The sequence below is a fragment of the Miscanthus floridulus genome, unplaced genomic scaffold (assembly GCF_019320115.1).
Source record: "Miscanthus floridulus cultivar M001 unplaced genomic scaffold, ASM1932011v1 os_2617_1, whole genome shotgun sequence".
Lineage (NCBI taxonomy): Eukaryota > Viridiplantae > Streptophyta > Magnoliopsida > Poales > Poaceae > Miscanthus > Miscanthus floridulus.
The window spans coordinates 80,986-100,000 of record NW_027098407.1 but is presented as its reverse complement, the minus strand read 5'-3'; positions in this window follow the sequence as shown (position 1 = coordinate 100,000).

Sequence of the window (19,015 nt, the reverse complement as noted above, 5' to 3'; positions counted from 1 at the left end):
TTGTTTAGGACTGCAAGTGGGATACGTCAATGAATCTGGACGCAAAAGTGGCTTAAGTAAATCTCGTGCAATTTTCTTTCAGAACCAAAAACCGAAGATATACCAATGAACTTGCATATAGGAGTAATAAGAGTGTATAAGCTTCAATGATTTCAACGCATTTTCTGACTATCCTCATATAGAAAGCACACTGTGTGATAAAAAATAAATAAATGTGGTTTCATCCGGCAAAAACATAGCACTATAGTGGTTATGTGCTTGTTTTCGGGTGTTGTCATTTTTTTTTGTCATTTCTGTAAAATTTCCTGAGAACAAGGAAAGGACTCCATTCATTGATCGCTAACTCCTTTGTTGATGCAGTACAACATCTGACAAGAAACTGAACTAGCCCTTTTAATGCAGCCAATCGTTAGATGAGGGACAGTGACCCGGAGGTGATGCATGAGGCAGACCTGAAGGTGAGCGAGAGCTTCCTGAACCAGATAACACTGTAGCTAGAAAGCTATGAGATGTCCCAGCACATGCAGGAGCAACACACTACAGCCTGGCCTTAGGATCATCTTGCTGGTAAGCATGCTCAAGCACTCAAGATCCTGGTTGACATGTCAATAAATATTGATCTCTATGAAGTTTCATACCTCTATAGCCTATGTCATGATTTGGTAATTTCATCTACAGTACTTAATCTCACTAATGTCATTTAAAGACAGTTTCTGACAGTTTGTCAAGAAACACAATGTTTGACTAAAAACTGAATTTCCTGGCTGATTTTGAGATAAATCCGCGGCATGTTCAGTAATTTTACGACACACATGCAGGGTAGTTGTTTACAACAACATACTGAATTTCTCGTGTTTCTATTGTCCTTGTCTTTTGTTTATTGTGTTTTGTGCCAGCACCGGCAACATTTTTGTCCTTTTATAGAATTTTTTTTGTGATTTGTGCCAATACAGACCACATTTTTATCCTTGTTTTTCTATAGAAAAAAATTATAATCTATTTAGTGTGATTTGTGCCAACACATACAATTTTGTCAGCTATCTTGCAATTTGCCTGTGTGTTCTACAATAGAAGTTCTGGTTGTGTGCCTTGAATGGCTACATTATTTTGGTGAACAGAAGGAATTCTCAACTACATTCTCATCCTCTTGGTAAGGAAGATAAAAAAGCCAACAACTTAGCTAATGTCATGGATGAAGGACCACTTGTACCACCTGTAGCTATAGGTCCCAAACCAGCATCTTACCTTGTCAGTTATATTTTCCTATATGCTGAACATCATGTCTGTTTGTTCTCCAAAAGTTTTAGAGAAAAGAACAAGAAGTCATAATTACTACCAAAACTGAGGGTCTGTCCCTAGGTCTCGCACTCATGACTGACCTTTGTGTGCAGTCTCATGATTTTATCTTTGTAAAAGTGGCAGAACCAGTTTATTGTTACTATTTGTAACTTATCACTGTCTCTGCTAATGTTCCATTAGTACTTAGGGAATCCTTGCTACTGTGGACAAATTCGGTGTATGTAGTTTTAGAATTGTTGTTTCTGAATTTTTTGTGCCAACTAAATTCAGACTCAAAAAGCAGCTGCATTTGTACATCCTTGGGGTTGCTGCATAATTGCATGCCACTAGCCATAGACACAGTCCTGCCCAAAAAAGGCACCATGGTCTAGCTCAACACAGACAAAACAGATTTGTCTTTGTGCTAACACAGTTTAGAGTTTCGTTAATTGTGTTTGTCTGTGTGTCGCTTTTCACCAACACAAGTTAACTGTACTCACAGCATGCTTCACATGCATGAGCTGGATTTTCTAATTATATACATAAACAGTATAGTTGCATTATCAACAAGTACTAGTTGCACTATTTGAAATGTGCAATTTTTGTATTTATGTTCTGAAATTTTCAAGATCATATTCATTATGCCTTTGTTTGCTCAGAATACCTTAATATGTGAATCTCGTCGGGTGAGAATATGCAGTGATCCTGGTGCTCCATATTCTGTGGACTATGGGCACTGGGCAGGGTTGTTTTAACTCTGTTGCCTGCTTGCCTGTGTGCCACCTTGCCTCTTTTCCCGACAGATTCTGTTTGTCTCTGTGTAAATACAGATCAGGCATAAGTTAACTCTATTTTTTTGTGTTTCTGTTTGTCTCTGTGTAAATACAGATCAGGCACACGTTAACTCTACTCGTAGCAGGCTTCACATGCACGAGCCGGATTCCCTAGTCAGGGAGATCGTGAGGAAGGTTTGGCAACAGTAATGGCAAGGTTTAGTTCAACAAGGAGCCTAATAATCTCTAATTTTCGCTCTTCTCTCCACTCTAATTCCCCTTCTAGATCCAGATTGATCGGAGGTGTTTCTTTCTTGCTGGAGGGTGTAGTGGTAGAGCTGTAATTTCTGTGTACTATTTTATTGGGCCAAATAGCTGCTTTGTAGCTTGAATGAGTAGTTATTTGATATAGCGGGTATCGGATCTTGCACCCGTTAAGGTTTGGTGGGCCCGGTAGTGGCTTTGGTTGGGTTTGCGGGTTTATTTGTGGACCCGTTTTGTTGCCTGCTACAGAAAAACAACAGAGAACAGATCTGACCCTTGGATGCAGATCCAAGGGCTCTGGACGTCGCCTGAGATGGTTCATATATTTCAGGCGACTGAAATATAGCAACTCTCTATTTCTTATCTTTCTTTATTTTTCTAGCTCATTAAAACTGTTGACATGACTACCTATTTAATGAGAATTAAACCCTAGGGCTAAACTTAATGTTAATGGCACCATCAATATATGAAAAAGGAGGCCCTAAGAAGATTAATGTCCAACCTTATAAATAAATATCTTTACCAACTTAAAAGGTCAATGTTTTATACATTAGAAGGGTCAACCTCAAAGGAGGCATTAGATAAAAAAAACTTGAAGATTGACCATAGGATTATCACCTAGCCTTAACCCTAGGTATAAAAAAACCAATTTTCCTTAATTACTATGGCCTCCCTCTTTTTTTCTATTTTAAAATGAGGTGCACCTTAAGGATCACTTCGTACCTTGTACACTTAAAGGCATCTGGAGTACGACAAATTTACAAATTTTAAGCCCCTTAGAGTCGACCTCATACACTATATGGGTAGACCTTGAAGAGGCCGTAGCAAAAACAAAAATTAAGGTTAGTTTCAATCCAAGGACCCAATCTCAACATTAAGATAACTTTTGTTCCTAGTTCCCATCTTTCTTCTCTATTGTCGGCAGTTGGCGTTGAGGGAAGCCTAGGTTAGAGCACATCACCGATGATATTGAAGTTCTAGAGCATCCCTACTAGGGGCGGAGCTAGGCTCCTTTACCGGGGTCCATCGACCCCGATAGGTTTTGGCAGATCAGTGAAATTTTTTTGTTGTATATTGTTGATAACACTAATAATCTTAGCTTATAATGTTGAAGACCCCAGCGGTTCTTTGGGCTGGCTTCATTACTAATCCCTACAATTGTTCTCTATACAAGGCGATGAGCATCGAGGATAAGGGGTATCAATCATCTTAATTGAGCTATGGTTCTTATATTTTGGTCCACCTAACGTCCTAGCTAAGAATCCGATCTAACATGATCCTACAAGTGACAGGAAGGTCACCGCCTCTCGCCACTACTGACATGGCGCCACTGTCCCTACTCCTTCATTGGAGTTCAGGGAAGGCTAGGTCATCATCGATGCCACCACCCTCGTTGCCCAACTTCCTCACCAACGTTCCAGAGGAGGCAGAGGCATTGATGAATCTCATCTACTATGACTACCGATGGTAGACGACCTGACTTCGTGTTACGGTTAGTCCTAATTCACATTAGGTTACTTATTGTTCATGTTAACTAGATAAATGATCATGTGGTTTAAGCTCCTGTTTGCTAATACCGGCATGCTAGCGTGGAATTAGAACTAGGATATATAGTGTAGGAATTTCACAGAGACTTTCAAGGGTCTCGATGGAAGGAGACAATCTCATGTGTGGCTATTCTATGGGACCTAATTTAGTGCCTCAGCTATGCAAAATGGAGAGACCTTAGCACCAACGGGACCTAAGTCGAGACAGATTATATAAGTCCCTGATGCCCCACGTAGAAATAGACCTTAGAGCATCTCCAAGAGTTTCCAAAACCCATTCCCAATCTTGATTTTTTTGCAAGATTAAAAAAAACTGCTCTAAAATAATTCCTCATCTCAACCCTTAACATTTTCACACTTGGGAAAATTGATCCAATCATGTGGACATAAATGCCCGCCTATCAATCGGCCAATGTAGCGGTGAAAGGATGTGAGGAAGAATAAGAAGTAAAGGCAGGGTTCTAAATGCAAATGTACAAGAGAGCAAGAAAATATAAATGTGGTTGAGGTGATTTAAAAAATGCCCAATATTCCTGATCCCGATGTAAAATTGTCTTGTATATTTTAGAAACAAATTTTCAAAAATAGTAAAAGGATATGCCTTTAATTTTTTTAGCCACTTGCAAACTCATGGAATTAATAATGATTTTTTAGGAACTATTGGAGATGTCCTTAGTACACGTGGGACCTGCTTAAGCTTTATTAGGGCCTTATCCAGACCCTAAGAAGTTGTATGGGTAACATCAATGATAATGCTTGGTTGAGGGCGTTCGTCTGGACAGACGGACCAACCCGCCCTTGCTGTGCGCTCGCATTGTGTGTAGCCCCCCACCCCCCACTCCCCACCCCTCCCATGTAGATTCACCACCTCCACCACGTCTCTCGCCACAGCCATGTCTATCTGCCTGCCAAGGTCTGTGTTGCCGATGAGCTCTGCACCGGTGACCTCCGCACCACTCCGTAGCATCAAGCTCCGTATGTTTCATGTATTTTAGATGTATGTTTCATCTAAATATTGCATGTGTTTTATCTGGATATTGTAAAAGTAGATCTGGTGTTGCATATGTTGCAAGTGTATGTTTTAAATGTTTCATATATATGTTGCAAGTGTTTTATCTTGATGTTGTATATGTGTGGCAGAACTGCCAGAAATAACACGTTTTCGGAGGCGCTCATCTTCCATTAGACACTAAGCACCTCAAAAGTGAGTTACATCGAATAGTTCCGTCGAGCACACCCTAAGGGAGAACTCAAAACAATTCATGTTTTACTTCCAGAATCCAATAATGAGAATGAGCTTATAATACTTAGTTCATTTCATACAATAAGAGTTCTTAGAAATTATTTATTACAATACCAGAGTTTAGAGTGCGATAATTAAACAGTAGAATTGAAAATAAACATCTAGTGGAAATGATACAAGAATCCGTTTGTGTCCACTAGAAGAATCCTCCACACAAGAGCTACTCCTCAAGCTGCACCTGCAACAGAGGTAAAATAAACCATGAGTACATAATGTATTCGTAAGACTTACTCGACTAGTGGAAATAGTTTCCTGACTATAAGGAGTATGATAGGCAATATGAGTTTGTTGTTTTCTTTTTGTTTGCGAAAAGCATTACTAATAGTTCATCCTTACAGTCAAGTTTTATTAGCAGTTATGATTACTTCATTAGCTAACCATTCTAGGTAAGCACCTGTTCTACTTTCAAACGAGGGTTGAGCCATCAGAACCATTTTACCATATTTTATCTTCTAGTTCTTACTACGGTGCTAGACCATAGCCAAGTCATACCGTCTCATGGAAACGGTGATTCGTGAACCAATGTATCCGAGCTGGGTACCTCAAAACACACGCTCTGTTTGTACCCTAGGCACAAACAAGACCAACCTATTCCACTCCTATCACGGGGTCCAAGTCTCCATCCAAACTTGGACTCCAAGCCCCCTCACTTGAGACCCAGTCTCAATATGGTGCTTAGACCTCCACCTGTCCCCAATCAGTCGGTCCAGAAAGAGTCGGAACCCAGGACAAGAGCGTAACGAGCCTTCCCGCTCTCATAAGCAAGTATGTGCTCAAGATAATAAGTTTGTGACCTGACTACCATCCACAACAACGGAAGGTCCTTAATCAACATGGACAGGGAAAATGGTGTAACCAAGCTAAGCCCCGTTGGCCGTGGGACATAACCTATTACATCCACCAATACCCATACCATATCCCTGCCCTGTCTCTATTTTTTCTTTCATTATTTTATCATGAGAGTAATTATAATAATCACCTATTGTAAGTAACGGCAGGTTACTCACGCTACCAAAAATCTAAGCATAGTAGCTACTCGAACCTGCACTAGTAGTACTCATAGGACAGATATATTTACGCAGGTGGTTTCCATAAAATTCCTGTAACATAAATGCACATCATATATATATATTCAGTGATTATAAAAAATAATGGTTATGTATCGGGGCTTGTCTTGGGTAGACGTGGTGTCAGTTGAGTCAGTCAGTGGTGGCTTTGGGACCTCCTCCTACACGAGAATCTCCTCCTTGTACTCCTCGACGATCTCCTTAAACTTGCAATCGCCAGTGGTCATGATCTCCGCCAACTCGTTCTCTACATGCATGCGACGATGATGCAACACTTAGCATTTATGCAACAACAACTCTTAAAATAAGAATACGCATACTAAGCTACTAAGCTAGCTCTAATAACTAAGATACTAAGCTAACTATCATCTTTAGTAAGCAAAGTGTTGGGTTCAACTAACAAACACCTAGCATTATAAATGAAGGATACATCTTTATTTCTACTAATGATTTAATGTATATTTCAAACAAAGAGCATTTAACTATCCTAATGTTTAGTCTATTCTAAAACTACAAAAATTACAATGAGCACATAATAATGCCACAATGCTGCTATAAAATTTTTAGGGCTAATGCTATCACCAATTTACCGCAAAAATTCCTATAATAATTACTTAATAATATTGAGCACTCTCAAATGATTTAATAGCTCCTAGTATCAATATGTATATTTATGAACTAAATACACTAACAGATATAACACAATTTTAGGAACCTAACAAAATTTGTTTGATAATTTTTGGACACCTATATCATTTTATATGATTTACCAAAGATCAGCACAAAAATTAAATTAGAAAACTATTTCTAATTCCTTATGAAATAGAAAAATGAATTCTCCCGCGTGGCCCACATGCGTGGCCCCCACGACGCGGCGCGTGGCGGCCCACGGTGCGACCCACGTGGAGACGACCCACGCCGGGGAATCCCGCATGCGTCGATGACTTTGCAAAAGAGACCTCGCACTTCTCCTAAATTACAACTAAGTACTAACACTATTTCCCCCTCTCTCAGAACTTCTCACTTAACCCCCTGGTTTTTCCCTACTTCACCCGCGCGCACCCCCGGCGACTCAGTGCACGGCAGCGTGGCGGGCGGTGGCACTGAGCGCCTATGTCGGCCACCTAGGACCTACGCGGGCCCACCTAATGAGTCGATCGCCATCTATGACCCAAGTGGCTACGCTAAGCAGTGATGAGGCTGACACGACTGGCTAGGGAAGACTATAGTGGCGCGTAGGCATCCACGATGGTGGTGCCACTGTTCCGGTGGGCTAGGGTAGCTACAGGCCTAATTGGTTAGCTTATGAGCATCAGGAGGCTACTCTGGACCAGTCCGAGGCGACGGTTGGGGCAGAGGATGATGGAGAAAGGCTAGCCACATGCGGCCGAGCCGTGCGGTGGTGCACCGCAGTGGCACGGTCACGTCAGTGATGAAGGGGAGGCGGTAGCGGTTCGGCTAAGGCACATAGGGTGAAGAGGGAGTTAAGGCGATGCTAATGGTGTAGGTAAATTGACCTGAGAGGAACGGTGGGAGAGCTACCCACATCCGCGGGCGGACGTGACCTTATCGGCACGACGGCAGAAGAAACTCCAAAATAGAGCTTGGTCGTGCTCGCTTCAAAGCTGGGTGGGGTCGGACGGCGAGAGGACGTGATGGTGAAGACATGAATGCGCTGAATTAAATGGAGGTGGTCGCTCATAGGGTAATTAATGGCGCAGCTCGACGGGAGCGACGGTGGGAGAAAGGGAGAAAGAAAGAGATGGGACGTGGTAGGTGGGCTCGGCTCGTCCTCGCCTTGGCGGGACTCAGTCGGCAAGATCATGGAGACCCAAGCGCAGGCGCTAGTAGACAGGCACGCGCGCTTTCGACCGACATGGCCTACGCGGCCATAGTGTCTTAAATGACAAGGCGGCAACAAGCTTGGCCAAGTGCGTGCTGCAGTGGTGGCCTGGAACTAGGCCGACAGCGACGTAGAGATGCAGAGGATAGGCGTGGATGCAATGATGATGCGACAAAAGTGGTAGTGTCACGGCGCGAGGCGGGTAGGCAGTGCGACAAGGCAGCAGTGGGCGGACACAACGATGAAGTGATAGTGCTGACAGTGACTTCGTCGTGGCAAGGGGCGGGCGGCAGCAGCCCTGTGCGACGGGGCCAGCGGCAGCCGGCCATAGCCAGGCCAGAGGCAGCCACGTCTGACCACGCGCGACTAGCGCGGCTGAAAGGTCCTAATGGCTAGAGGGGGGGTGAATAGCCTAATAAAAATTTCTACAACAACACTTAACAAAATGGTTAGACAATTATGAGGCGAAGCAAGTGTTGTGCTAGCCTACTCAAAATGCAAGCCACCTACCACAATTCTAGTTTAGATAGTGTCTATTCACACAAAAGTTATGACACTACCCTATGTTAGTGTGCTCTCAAAGGCTAACTAAAGAGCCACACCAACCAAGCAAGTAAGCTCTCACAACTAGCTACACTAAAGAGCTTATCAACTAGTTTGCGGTAAAGTAAAGAGAGTGATCAAGATAGTTATACCGCCGTGTCGAGGAGTGAACCAATCAATCACAAGGATGAATAACAATGAAGACCAATCATCTCGGAATCAAAGGATGAACATAATGATTTTTACCAAGGTTTACTTGCTTGCCGGCAAGCTACTCCTCATTGTGGCGATTCACTCACTTGGAGGTTCACGTGCTAATTGGCTTCACACGCCAAACCCTCAATAGGGTGCCGCACAACCAACACAATATGAGGATCACACAAGCCACGAGCAATCCACTAGAGTACCTTTTGGCGCTTCGCTGGGGAAAGGTCAAGAACCCCTTATAATCACTATGATCGGAGCCAGAGACAATCACCACCTCCGCTTGACGATCCTCACTGCTCCAAGCCGTCTAGGTGGCAGCAACCACCAAGAGTAACAAGTGAAATCTGCAGTGAAACACAAACACCAAGTGCCTCTAGATGCAATCACTCAAGCAATGCACTTGGATCACTCCCAATCTCACTATGATGATGAATCAATGATGGAGATGAGTGGGAGGACTTTGGCTAGGCTCACAAGGTTGCTATGTTAATGAAAATGGCCAAAGATGTGAGCCATAGCCAGCCATGGGGCTTAAATAGAAGCCCCCACGAAATAGAGCTATTGTACCCCTTCACTGGGCACACTGCGCTCTGACCGGGCGCTCCGATCCAACTGACCAGACCTTGGACTCAGTGTCCGGTCCACTGATGGACGCCACGCGTCACTAGCTTCAAACGCTGTTTGTCAGATTTCAATGGCTATGAAGCTGACCGGACGCTCCGGCAAAACTGACCGGACGCTGGAGCCTCAGCGTCCGGTCGAGTACAGTAAGGGCCAAAAACCAGTTTTCCTTGACCGGACACGTCTGGTCCACCTCGACTGGACATAGCCTAGTGTCCGGTGGTAAACCCTAGCCACTGTACTGCCAAGTCAGCGCGACCGGACGCTGGCAGACAGCGTCCGGTGCATTTGGATCCAGCGTCCGGTCACTTGACCGACGTTGGCATCTCCTCCATTCTCTTCACCCTTGCTCAAGTGTGCTAACCACCAAGTGTATCACCTTATGCACATGTGTTAGCATATTTTCACAAACATTTTCAAGGGTGTTAGCACTCCACTAGATCCTAAATGCATATACAATGAGTTAGAGCATCTAGTGGCACTTTGATAACTACATTCCGATATGAGTTTTACCCCTCTTAATAGTACGGCTATTAAATCTAAATATGATCACACTCTCTAAGTGTCTTGATCACCAAAACAAAATAGCTCCTACACATTATACCTTTGCCTTGAGCTTTTTGTTTTTCTCTTTCTTCTTTTCAGGTTTAAGCCCTTGATCATCGCTATGGCATCACCATTGTCATGTTATGATCTTCATTGGCTTCTCTACTTGAAGTGTGCTACCTATCTCATGATCACTTGATAAACTAGGTTAGCACTTAGGGTTTCATCAATTCACCAAAACCAAACTAGAGCTTTTAATCTCCCCCTTTTTGGTAATTGATGACAACCCTTATACAAAGATATGAATTGAAATTTAAATGAATCCATTTTGCTTGCCCAAGCATATTTACCATGTGTAAAAGGATATGGACAAGTTTCATGAACCCTAAATGGTAGCAATTGCTCCCCTACATATGTGCTAAGAGTTTGTATTGAAGCTTGCACATATGCTTAGATAGGAAATATAGGAGTCAATGTCTACCAAATGATGCTAAGGTATAAAAGATGGACCTTTGAAGCGTGATACTAATCTGAGTGCACTAATATACCATACTTAGCACCATGGTTAGCTCAATAACACTTGGAAACATACTTTAGAAAGATACCACTTATAAAGACTTACTTGAAAATGAAAGTTATCTAGTAATTTCATTTCATCATTCAATCTTACAACTAACATTCATCACACAAGCATGGATGTTTAAATTTAATACTTGTGCCATGCAAGCAAACATATGAAATGCACATTCAAATGCACCATACAAGTTCATGAGCTTGCTCACCCTACTTGTGTGCTCAAAATTTTAATTGATCCCTTTCCTTTGTCATATCTCTCCCCCTATGTCATATCTCAAGATATCTTTATGTTTCACTCCCTTTATGTCATATCTCTCCCCCTATGTCATATCTCAAGATATCTTTATGTTTCACTTCCTTTATGATATTTCTTCCCTCTTTTCACTATCTTTGCTACTATCTTTGTTTCTCTCCCCCTTTATCATCAATGACCACAAAGGTTCTAAATATATATAGTATTACTTGTAGGGTCGAGATTATCAATGTCAATCAATGGGGTGAGAATCATTTTCCCAAATTTGGACCAATATAGATTATTTGCCAAGGATATTTAACTCGGTTTGATCCAAGAACAAGCTTTTTCACACCTCCAAATAAGGGTTATCTTGTACCATGTTGAGTTAAACACTTAGAGCTCATTTTCTAGATTAAACACTAGGTTTACAAGCCCATAAACATGTCATATGCTATCACTAGATCAAATCAAGCATAGAAGCAATAGTGATACCATATAAACATTAAATTCATTTGATTTTCATGAATGAGCCAAATAAAATAGAACCATTGGAAAGGTCCTAATAAGATTGAAAATATGACTAGATGCACTAATCATGTCCTTAGCAAGGATGTATGCCATGCCAATCAACTTTTACCTTGGATTGCTCGAAGGAGAGGCATGTCATATGAGTGGGGGTGCATCAACACATATTTGAGAAATCTAATATGTTCAACTCATTCCTTAGCTTGCAAAACCTTTTCTCATCCAATGGCTTGGTGAATATGTCAACAAGTTAATCTTCGGTGCCTACACTCTCAATGCAAATGTCTCCTTTTTGTTGGTGATCTCTTATGAAATGGTGGCGGATATCAATGTGCTTTGTTCTTGCATGTTGCACTGGATTGTTGGTTAGCTTGATTGCACTCTCATTGTCACATAGCAATGGCACTTTCTTTAACTTGATTCCAAAGTCACTCAAAGTGGCCTTCATCCAAAGTACTTGTGCACAACAACTACCGGCGGATATGTATTCGGCTTCGGCGGTTGATAATGCAACACTATTTTGCTTCTTTGATGACCATGAAACAAGTGATCTTCCCAACAATTGACATGTGCCTGATGTGCTCTTCCTTTCAACCTTGCATCCCGCATAATCCGAGTCAGAGTAACCAACTAGCTCAAACTTTGCTCCTTTGGGATACCACAAATCAACATTTGGTGTATGTTTTAAGTACCTTAATATCCTCTTTGTAGCCTTCAAATGGCTTTCTCTTGGTGAGGCTTGAAATCTTGCACACATGCATACACTAAACATGACATCCGGCCTTGATCCGGTCACATAGAGCAGGCTTTCAATCATAGACCGATACAACTTTTGATCTACCATATTTCCACTTGCATCACTATCCAAGTTGCCATGGGTTCCTATTGGTGTGCTAATGACTTTGCTATCAATCAAGCCAAACTTCTTGATCATGTCCTTGATGTACTTGCCTTGACTCACAAATGTACCATTCTTCAATTGCTTGATTTGAAGACCAAGGAAGTAACTCAATTCTCCAATCATGGACATCTCAAACTCATTAGCCATCATTTTTCCAAACTCATCACAAAATTCTTGATTTGTTGATCCAAATATGATATCATCGACATAGATTTGCAATACAAATAGATCTTTTCCAATCTTCTTGATGAAAAGAGTGGTGTCAACCTTGCCCATTGTGAACCCTTTAGAGAGGAGGAAGTTCCTCAATCTCTCATACCATGCTCTAGGTGCTTGCTTCAAGCCATACAATGCCTTCTTCAACTTGTACACATGGTTGGGCTTCTTGTTATCTTCAAAACCAGGAGGTTGCTCAACATATACTTCTTCATTGATGTAGCCATTGAGAAAAGCACTCTTAACATCTATTTGATAGAGCTTGATGTTGTGGGCACAAGCATAGGCTAGCAAGATTCTAATTGCTTCCAATCTAGCAACCGGGGCATATGTTTCTCCAAAGTCAAGACCTTCAACTTGTGTATAGTCTTGTGCTACCAATCTTGCTTTGTTACTTACTACTATCTCATCTTGATCTTGCTTGTTTCTAAAGACCCATTTGGTTCCAATCACATTGTATCCCTTTGGTCTCTCTACTAATTCCCATACTTGATTTCTTGTGAAATTATTTAATTCTTCATGCATAGCATTCACCCAATCAACATCCTTCAAAGCTTCATCTATCTTCTTTGGTTCAATGGATGATACAAATGAGAAGTATTCACAAAATGATACCAATCTTGATCTTGTTTGCACACCTCTTGAAATATCACCAATGATTGTATCCAAAGGATGATTTCTTGCAATACTTGTTGGTTGGAGCAATAGAACTTGATTGCTTGTACTTGCTAGATCATTAGGTTGAGATGATGTACTAGTCACTTGATCTTGATCAATGTCATGAGAGTCACTTGCACTAGCTTAATTTGTATCATCTTGCATATTTGAGTTGGAGAGCACTTGCACTTGATCATCTTCATTATCAATCACTTGCCTAGGCCTCAATTCACCAATATTCATGTTCTTTATGGCATTTGAAAGTTGAATACCTCTCATATCTTCTAAGTTCTCATTCTCTACTTGTGAACCCTTGGTTTTATCAAATTCAACATCATGAACTTCCTCAAGAGTACCACTATCCAAATTCCAAACTCTATAAGCTTTGCTTGTAGTGAAATAACCAAGTAAGAATCCTTCATCACATTTCTTATCAAACTTGCCCAATCTTGTGCCTTTCTTCAAGATATAGCATTTGCAACCAAAGACCTGAAAATATGCAATGTTGGGTTTTCTACCATTCAAGAGCTCATATGTTGTCTTTTCTTTCAATCGGTGATAATAGAGGCGGTTGCTACAATAGTAAGCCGTGTTGATAGATTCAGCCCAAAAAGATTGACTCACATTGTACTCACTAAGCATAGACCTTGCCATATCAATAAGTGTTATATTCTTCCTCTCAACAAGGCCATTTGATTGTGGAGTATATTTAGCCGAGAATTGATGTCTAATTCCAAATTCATCACATAACTCATCAATTCTAGTATTCTTAAACTCACTATCATTGTCACTTCTAACTCTCTTGATGGTTGTTTCAAACTCATTGTGAATGCCCTTGACAAATGATTTGAATGTTGCAAACACATCACTTTTGTCTACTAGAAAGAATACCCATGCGTATCTAGTGTAGTCATCCACTATCACAAATTCATATTTGTTTCCACCGATACTAGTGTATTGTGTTGGCCCAAATAAATCTATGTGCAATAATTCAAATTCTTTACTAGTGCTCATCATGCTTTTCTTAGGATGGGTGTTTCCAACTTGTTTGCCAGCTTGACAAGAGCTACAAAGCTTATCCTTTTCAAACACAACATCTTTCAAGCCTTTAACTAAGTCATACTTAATCAATCTATTTAATTGTTTCATTTCAACATGACCAAGCCTTCTATGCCATAACCAACCCATGCTAGACTTAGTGAACAAACACATAGATAATTTAGCTTCACTAGCATTGAAATCAACCAAGTAAAGATTCTCATATCTAAAGCCTTTGAAGATCAAATTAGAGCCATCTATACTTATGATCTCTACATCATCTACCCCAAATATGCATTTGAATCCAAGATCACACAATTGTGCCACGGATAGCAAATTGAAGTTCAAGCTCTCTACTAGCAACACATTAGATATGCTCAAGTCATTAGATATTGCAATATTACCAAGCCCTTTGACCTTGCCTTTGCCATTATCACCAAATGTGATACTATCATAACCATCATTGTCATTGGTGTTGATTGAGTTGAACATTCTCGCATCACCGGTCATATGTTGAGTGCACCCACTATCAAGAACCCAATGCATTCCTCTAGCTTTGTAATTGACCTACAAAAGAAGATCAATTCTTTTTAGGTACCCAAACTTGCTTGGGTCCTTGAAGGTTAGTTACTAAGCTCTTTGGTATCTAAATGGCTTTTTTCTTTGAGCCCATCCATGGTTTACCAATGAATTTAGCATTTACACTATTTGTACCCTTAACTAGCATATAGGAAGAATTAAGCTTAATGGAGGATACATTAGCATTTTTGCTTTTGTTGGTGCATTCATGCTCTCTATGACCAACTTGCTTGCAACTAGTGCAAAACCGACCATTGTTCTTCATAAAACTTGTCTTGTGAGGAGCAAATGCCACCTTACCTCTCTTGGGGGTATAGCCCAATCCCTCTTTGTAGAGAGAAGCTCTTTGGCTACCCAAGCATATAAGCAAGCAGTCCTCACCACCATAAGCCATAGCTAAGGTGTGAGTGAGCTTAGTGACCTCCTTCTTGAGGTTCTCATTCTCAATCACTAGTGAGGCATCACAAGTGAGACCATCACTACTAGATGAGATAGAAGTGGAAGTGCTATAAGAAGGGTTAGTAGGAGCAACAATGATAGGCATAGATAGTGATTCATCAATTATATCACAAGTTAAACCTATATTGCAAGTTTCAACATGCTTCCTTTTATTTTGCCCATCAAGCAAAGTGGAATGAGCCTTTTAAAGCTTTTTGTGAGCTTTGCCAAGCTTCTCATTGACTTTTTCTAGCCTCTCATGAGATGCATTGAGCTCATCAAAGGCTTGCTTAAGGGCTTTTAGTTCCTTGCGCAAGCTTTTGCATTCTCTTCTCTTGATATCAAAGTGTTCTCTAACATCTTTTAGCATGTCAATTAATTCATCCTTAGTAGGTTCATCATCATCACTATCACTATCATTTTCATTTTTATGTTTGTTATCATCAACATGTTCTTCATCACTTTTATCATCACAAGATTGTACCTTAGTGGCCTTAGCCATGAAGCATGATGAAGATTCGAAGAGAGAAGGCTTCTCATTGATGGCAATACTTGCAAGAACCTTCTTTTTGGTGGTCTTGTGATCATCACTATCATCATCATCATCACTTGAGGAAGCATCACTATCCCAAGTGACTACATATGAACCACCCTTCTTCTTCTTGAAGGTCATCTTGTCCTTCTTCTCTTTCTTTTCCTTCTTGTCATTCTTCTTGTTCTTCTTGTTGTCATCATCATTGTCACTATTGTATAGGCATTGAGCAACAAGATGATCTTTGCTTCCACACTTGAAGCACCTTCTTGACTCTTCTTTGTTCTTGGATGAAGACTTCTTTCTTCTAGCACGGTAGCCCTTCTTCACCATGAACTTGCCAAATCTCTTGACAAATAGAGCCATCTTCTCATCATCATCATCATCCCATGATTCATCTTCTTCACTTGATGTTTCTTGCTTAGCTTTGCCCTTGGATGATGTGGCTTTGAATGCCACGCTCTTCTTCTTCTCATCCTTCTTCTCATCTTTCTTCTCCTTCTTTTCTTCCTTCTCATTATCATCTCTATAGGTATCATCGGTCATTATATCTCCCAATACTTGGTTTGGTGTTATGGTGTCCAAACCGCTTCTCACTAGAATGGTAACCAATGTACCAAATCTTGAAGGCAAGCATCTCAAGAACTTATGGAAGAAGTCCTTGTCCTTCACCTCTTCTCCAAGTGCTTTGAGATCATTGATAAGCACTTGAAGCCTATGGAACATCTCCGGCACACTCTCATCATCCTTCATCTTGAAGCTTGCAAACTTCTCTTTGAGAATGTATGCCTTTGCTCCCTTCATGGCTTGAGTGCCCTCAAATGATTCTTCCAACTTCTTCCAAGCCTCATAAGCCATCTCAATATTCTTGATTTGCTCAAATGTTCTCTCATCAATTGCATCATGAATAGCACTTAGAGCAATGTTATTGTTTTGGAGGAGTACTTCTTCGGTCACGGTGGGATTCTCTGGATCACCAATCTCAATTTTGGTCTCTACTACCTTCCATACCTTTCTATTGATTGACTTGATATGTGTGGTCATCTTTGACTTCCAATAAGGATAATTTGTGCCATCAAATTGGGGTGGCTTCTTGGTGTTATTGATTTGAGCGATTTTAACACCGAAGGTAGTTAAGCCTCAAATAACGGTGACCTCGGCTCTAATACCACTTGAAAGGTCCTAATGGCTAGGGGGGTGAATAGCCTAATAAAATTTTTTACAACAACACTTAACAAAATGGTTAGACAATTATGAGGCGAAGCAAGTGTTGCGCTAGCCTACTCAAAATGTAAGCCACCTACCACAATTCTAGTTTAGATAGTGTTTATTCACATAAAAGTTATGACACTACCCTATGTTAGTGTGCTCTCAAAGGCTAACTAAAGAGCCACACCAACCAAGCAAGCAAGCTCTCACAACTAGCTACACTAAAGAGCTTGTCAACTAGTTTGCGGTAAAGTAAAGAGAGTAATCAAGATAGTTATACCGCCGTGTCGAGGAGTGAACCAATCAATCACAAGGATGAATAATAATGAAGACCAATCATCTCGGAATCAAAGGATGAACACAATGATTTTTACCGAGGTTCACTTGCTTGCCGGCAAGCTACTCCTCGTTGTGGCGATTCACTCACTTGGAGGTTCACGCGCTAATTGGCTTCATACGCCAAACCCTCAATAGGGTGCCGCACAACCAATACAAGATGATGATCACACAAGCCATGAGCAATCCACTAGAGTACCTTTTGGCGTTCCGCCGGAGAAAGGTCAAGAACCCCTTACAATTACCACGATCGGAGCCGAAGACAATCACCACCTCCGCTCGACGATTCTCGCTGCTCTAAGCCGTCTAGGTGGTGGCAACCACCAAGAGTAACAAGCGAAATCCGCAGCGAAACACGAACACCAAGTGCCTCTAGATGCAATCACTCAAGCAATGCACTTGGATCACTCTCAATCTCACTATGATGATGAATCAATGATGGAGATGAGTGGGAGGACTTTGGCTAGGCTCACAAGGTTGCTATATCAATGAAAATGGCCAAAGATGTGAGCCATAGCCGGCCATGGGGCTTAAATAGAAGCCCCCACGAAATAGAGCCGTTGTACCCCTTCACTGGGCACACTGCGCTCTGACCGGACGCTCCGGTCCAACTGACCGAACCCTGGACTCGGCGTCCGGTCCACTGATGGACGCCACGCGTCACTAGCTTCAAACGCTGTTCGTCAGATTTCAACGGCTACGAAGCTGACCGGACGCTGGAGCCTCAACGTCCAGTCAAGTACAGTAAGGGTCAAAAACCGGTTTTCCTCGACCGGACGCATCCGGTCCACCTCGACCGGACACAGCCCAGCGTCTAGTGGTAAACCCTAGCCACTGTACTGCCAAGTCAGCGCGACCGGACACAGGCAGCCAGCATCCGGTGCATTTGGATCCAGCGTCCGGTCACTTGATCGACGCTGGCATCTCCTCCGTTCTCTTCACCCTTGCTCAAGTGTGCTAACCACCAAGTGTATCACCTTGTGCATATATGTTAGCATATTTTCATAAACATTTTCAAGGGTGTTAGCACTCCACTAGATCCTAAATGCATATGCAATGAGTTAGAGCATCTAGTGGCACTTTGATAACTACATTCCGATACGAGTTTCACCCCTCTTAATAGTACGGCTATCAAACCTAAATATGATCACACTCTCTAAGTGTCTTGATCACCAAAACAAAATAGCTCCTACACATTATACCTTTGCCTTGAGCTTTTTGTTTTTCTCTTTCTTCTTTTCACGTTTAAGCCCTTGATCATCGCCATGGCATCACCATTGTCATATTATGATCTTCATTGGCTTCTCCACTTGAAGTGTGCTACCTATCTCATGATCACTTGATAAACTAGGTTAGCACTTAGGGTTTCATCAATTCACCAAAACCAAACTAGAGCTTTCAGCGACGATGCCGACTGCCCGAGCGTGGTGACCGCGCCCAGCGGCCAACCAGCCCAAGACTGAGTCGTGCACGAATTTTAAAGCGCCCATAAAAACTAAACGGTTGCTTCTGAAACTAAACCATCTTCACCATACACAAGAGGGCATATGAGACTACCAAATCGAGCTATAACACCGCACCACCCTTTAACCCAATCTCTCAAAATAATTCACTAAACATAGCAATGTCTAGCTGTTGACAGACATGGAATTTTTTTAAGTTTTGAGCTGAACTTGATTTCAATTTACAATTTATAGGCTGGTAGAAATATTAGTTAGTAATGTAATTTTTCGACGACAAGTATTTCACTGTCATCTACAAAGTTTGTACTTTAAACTTTA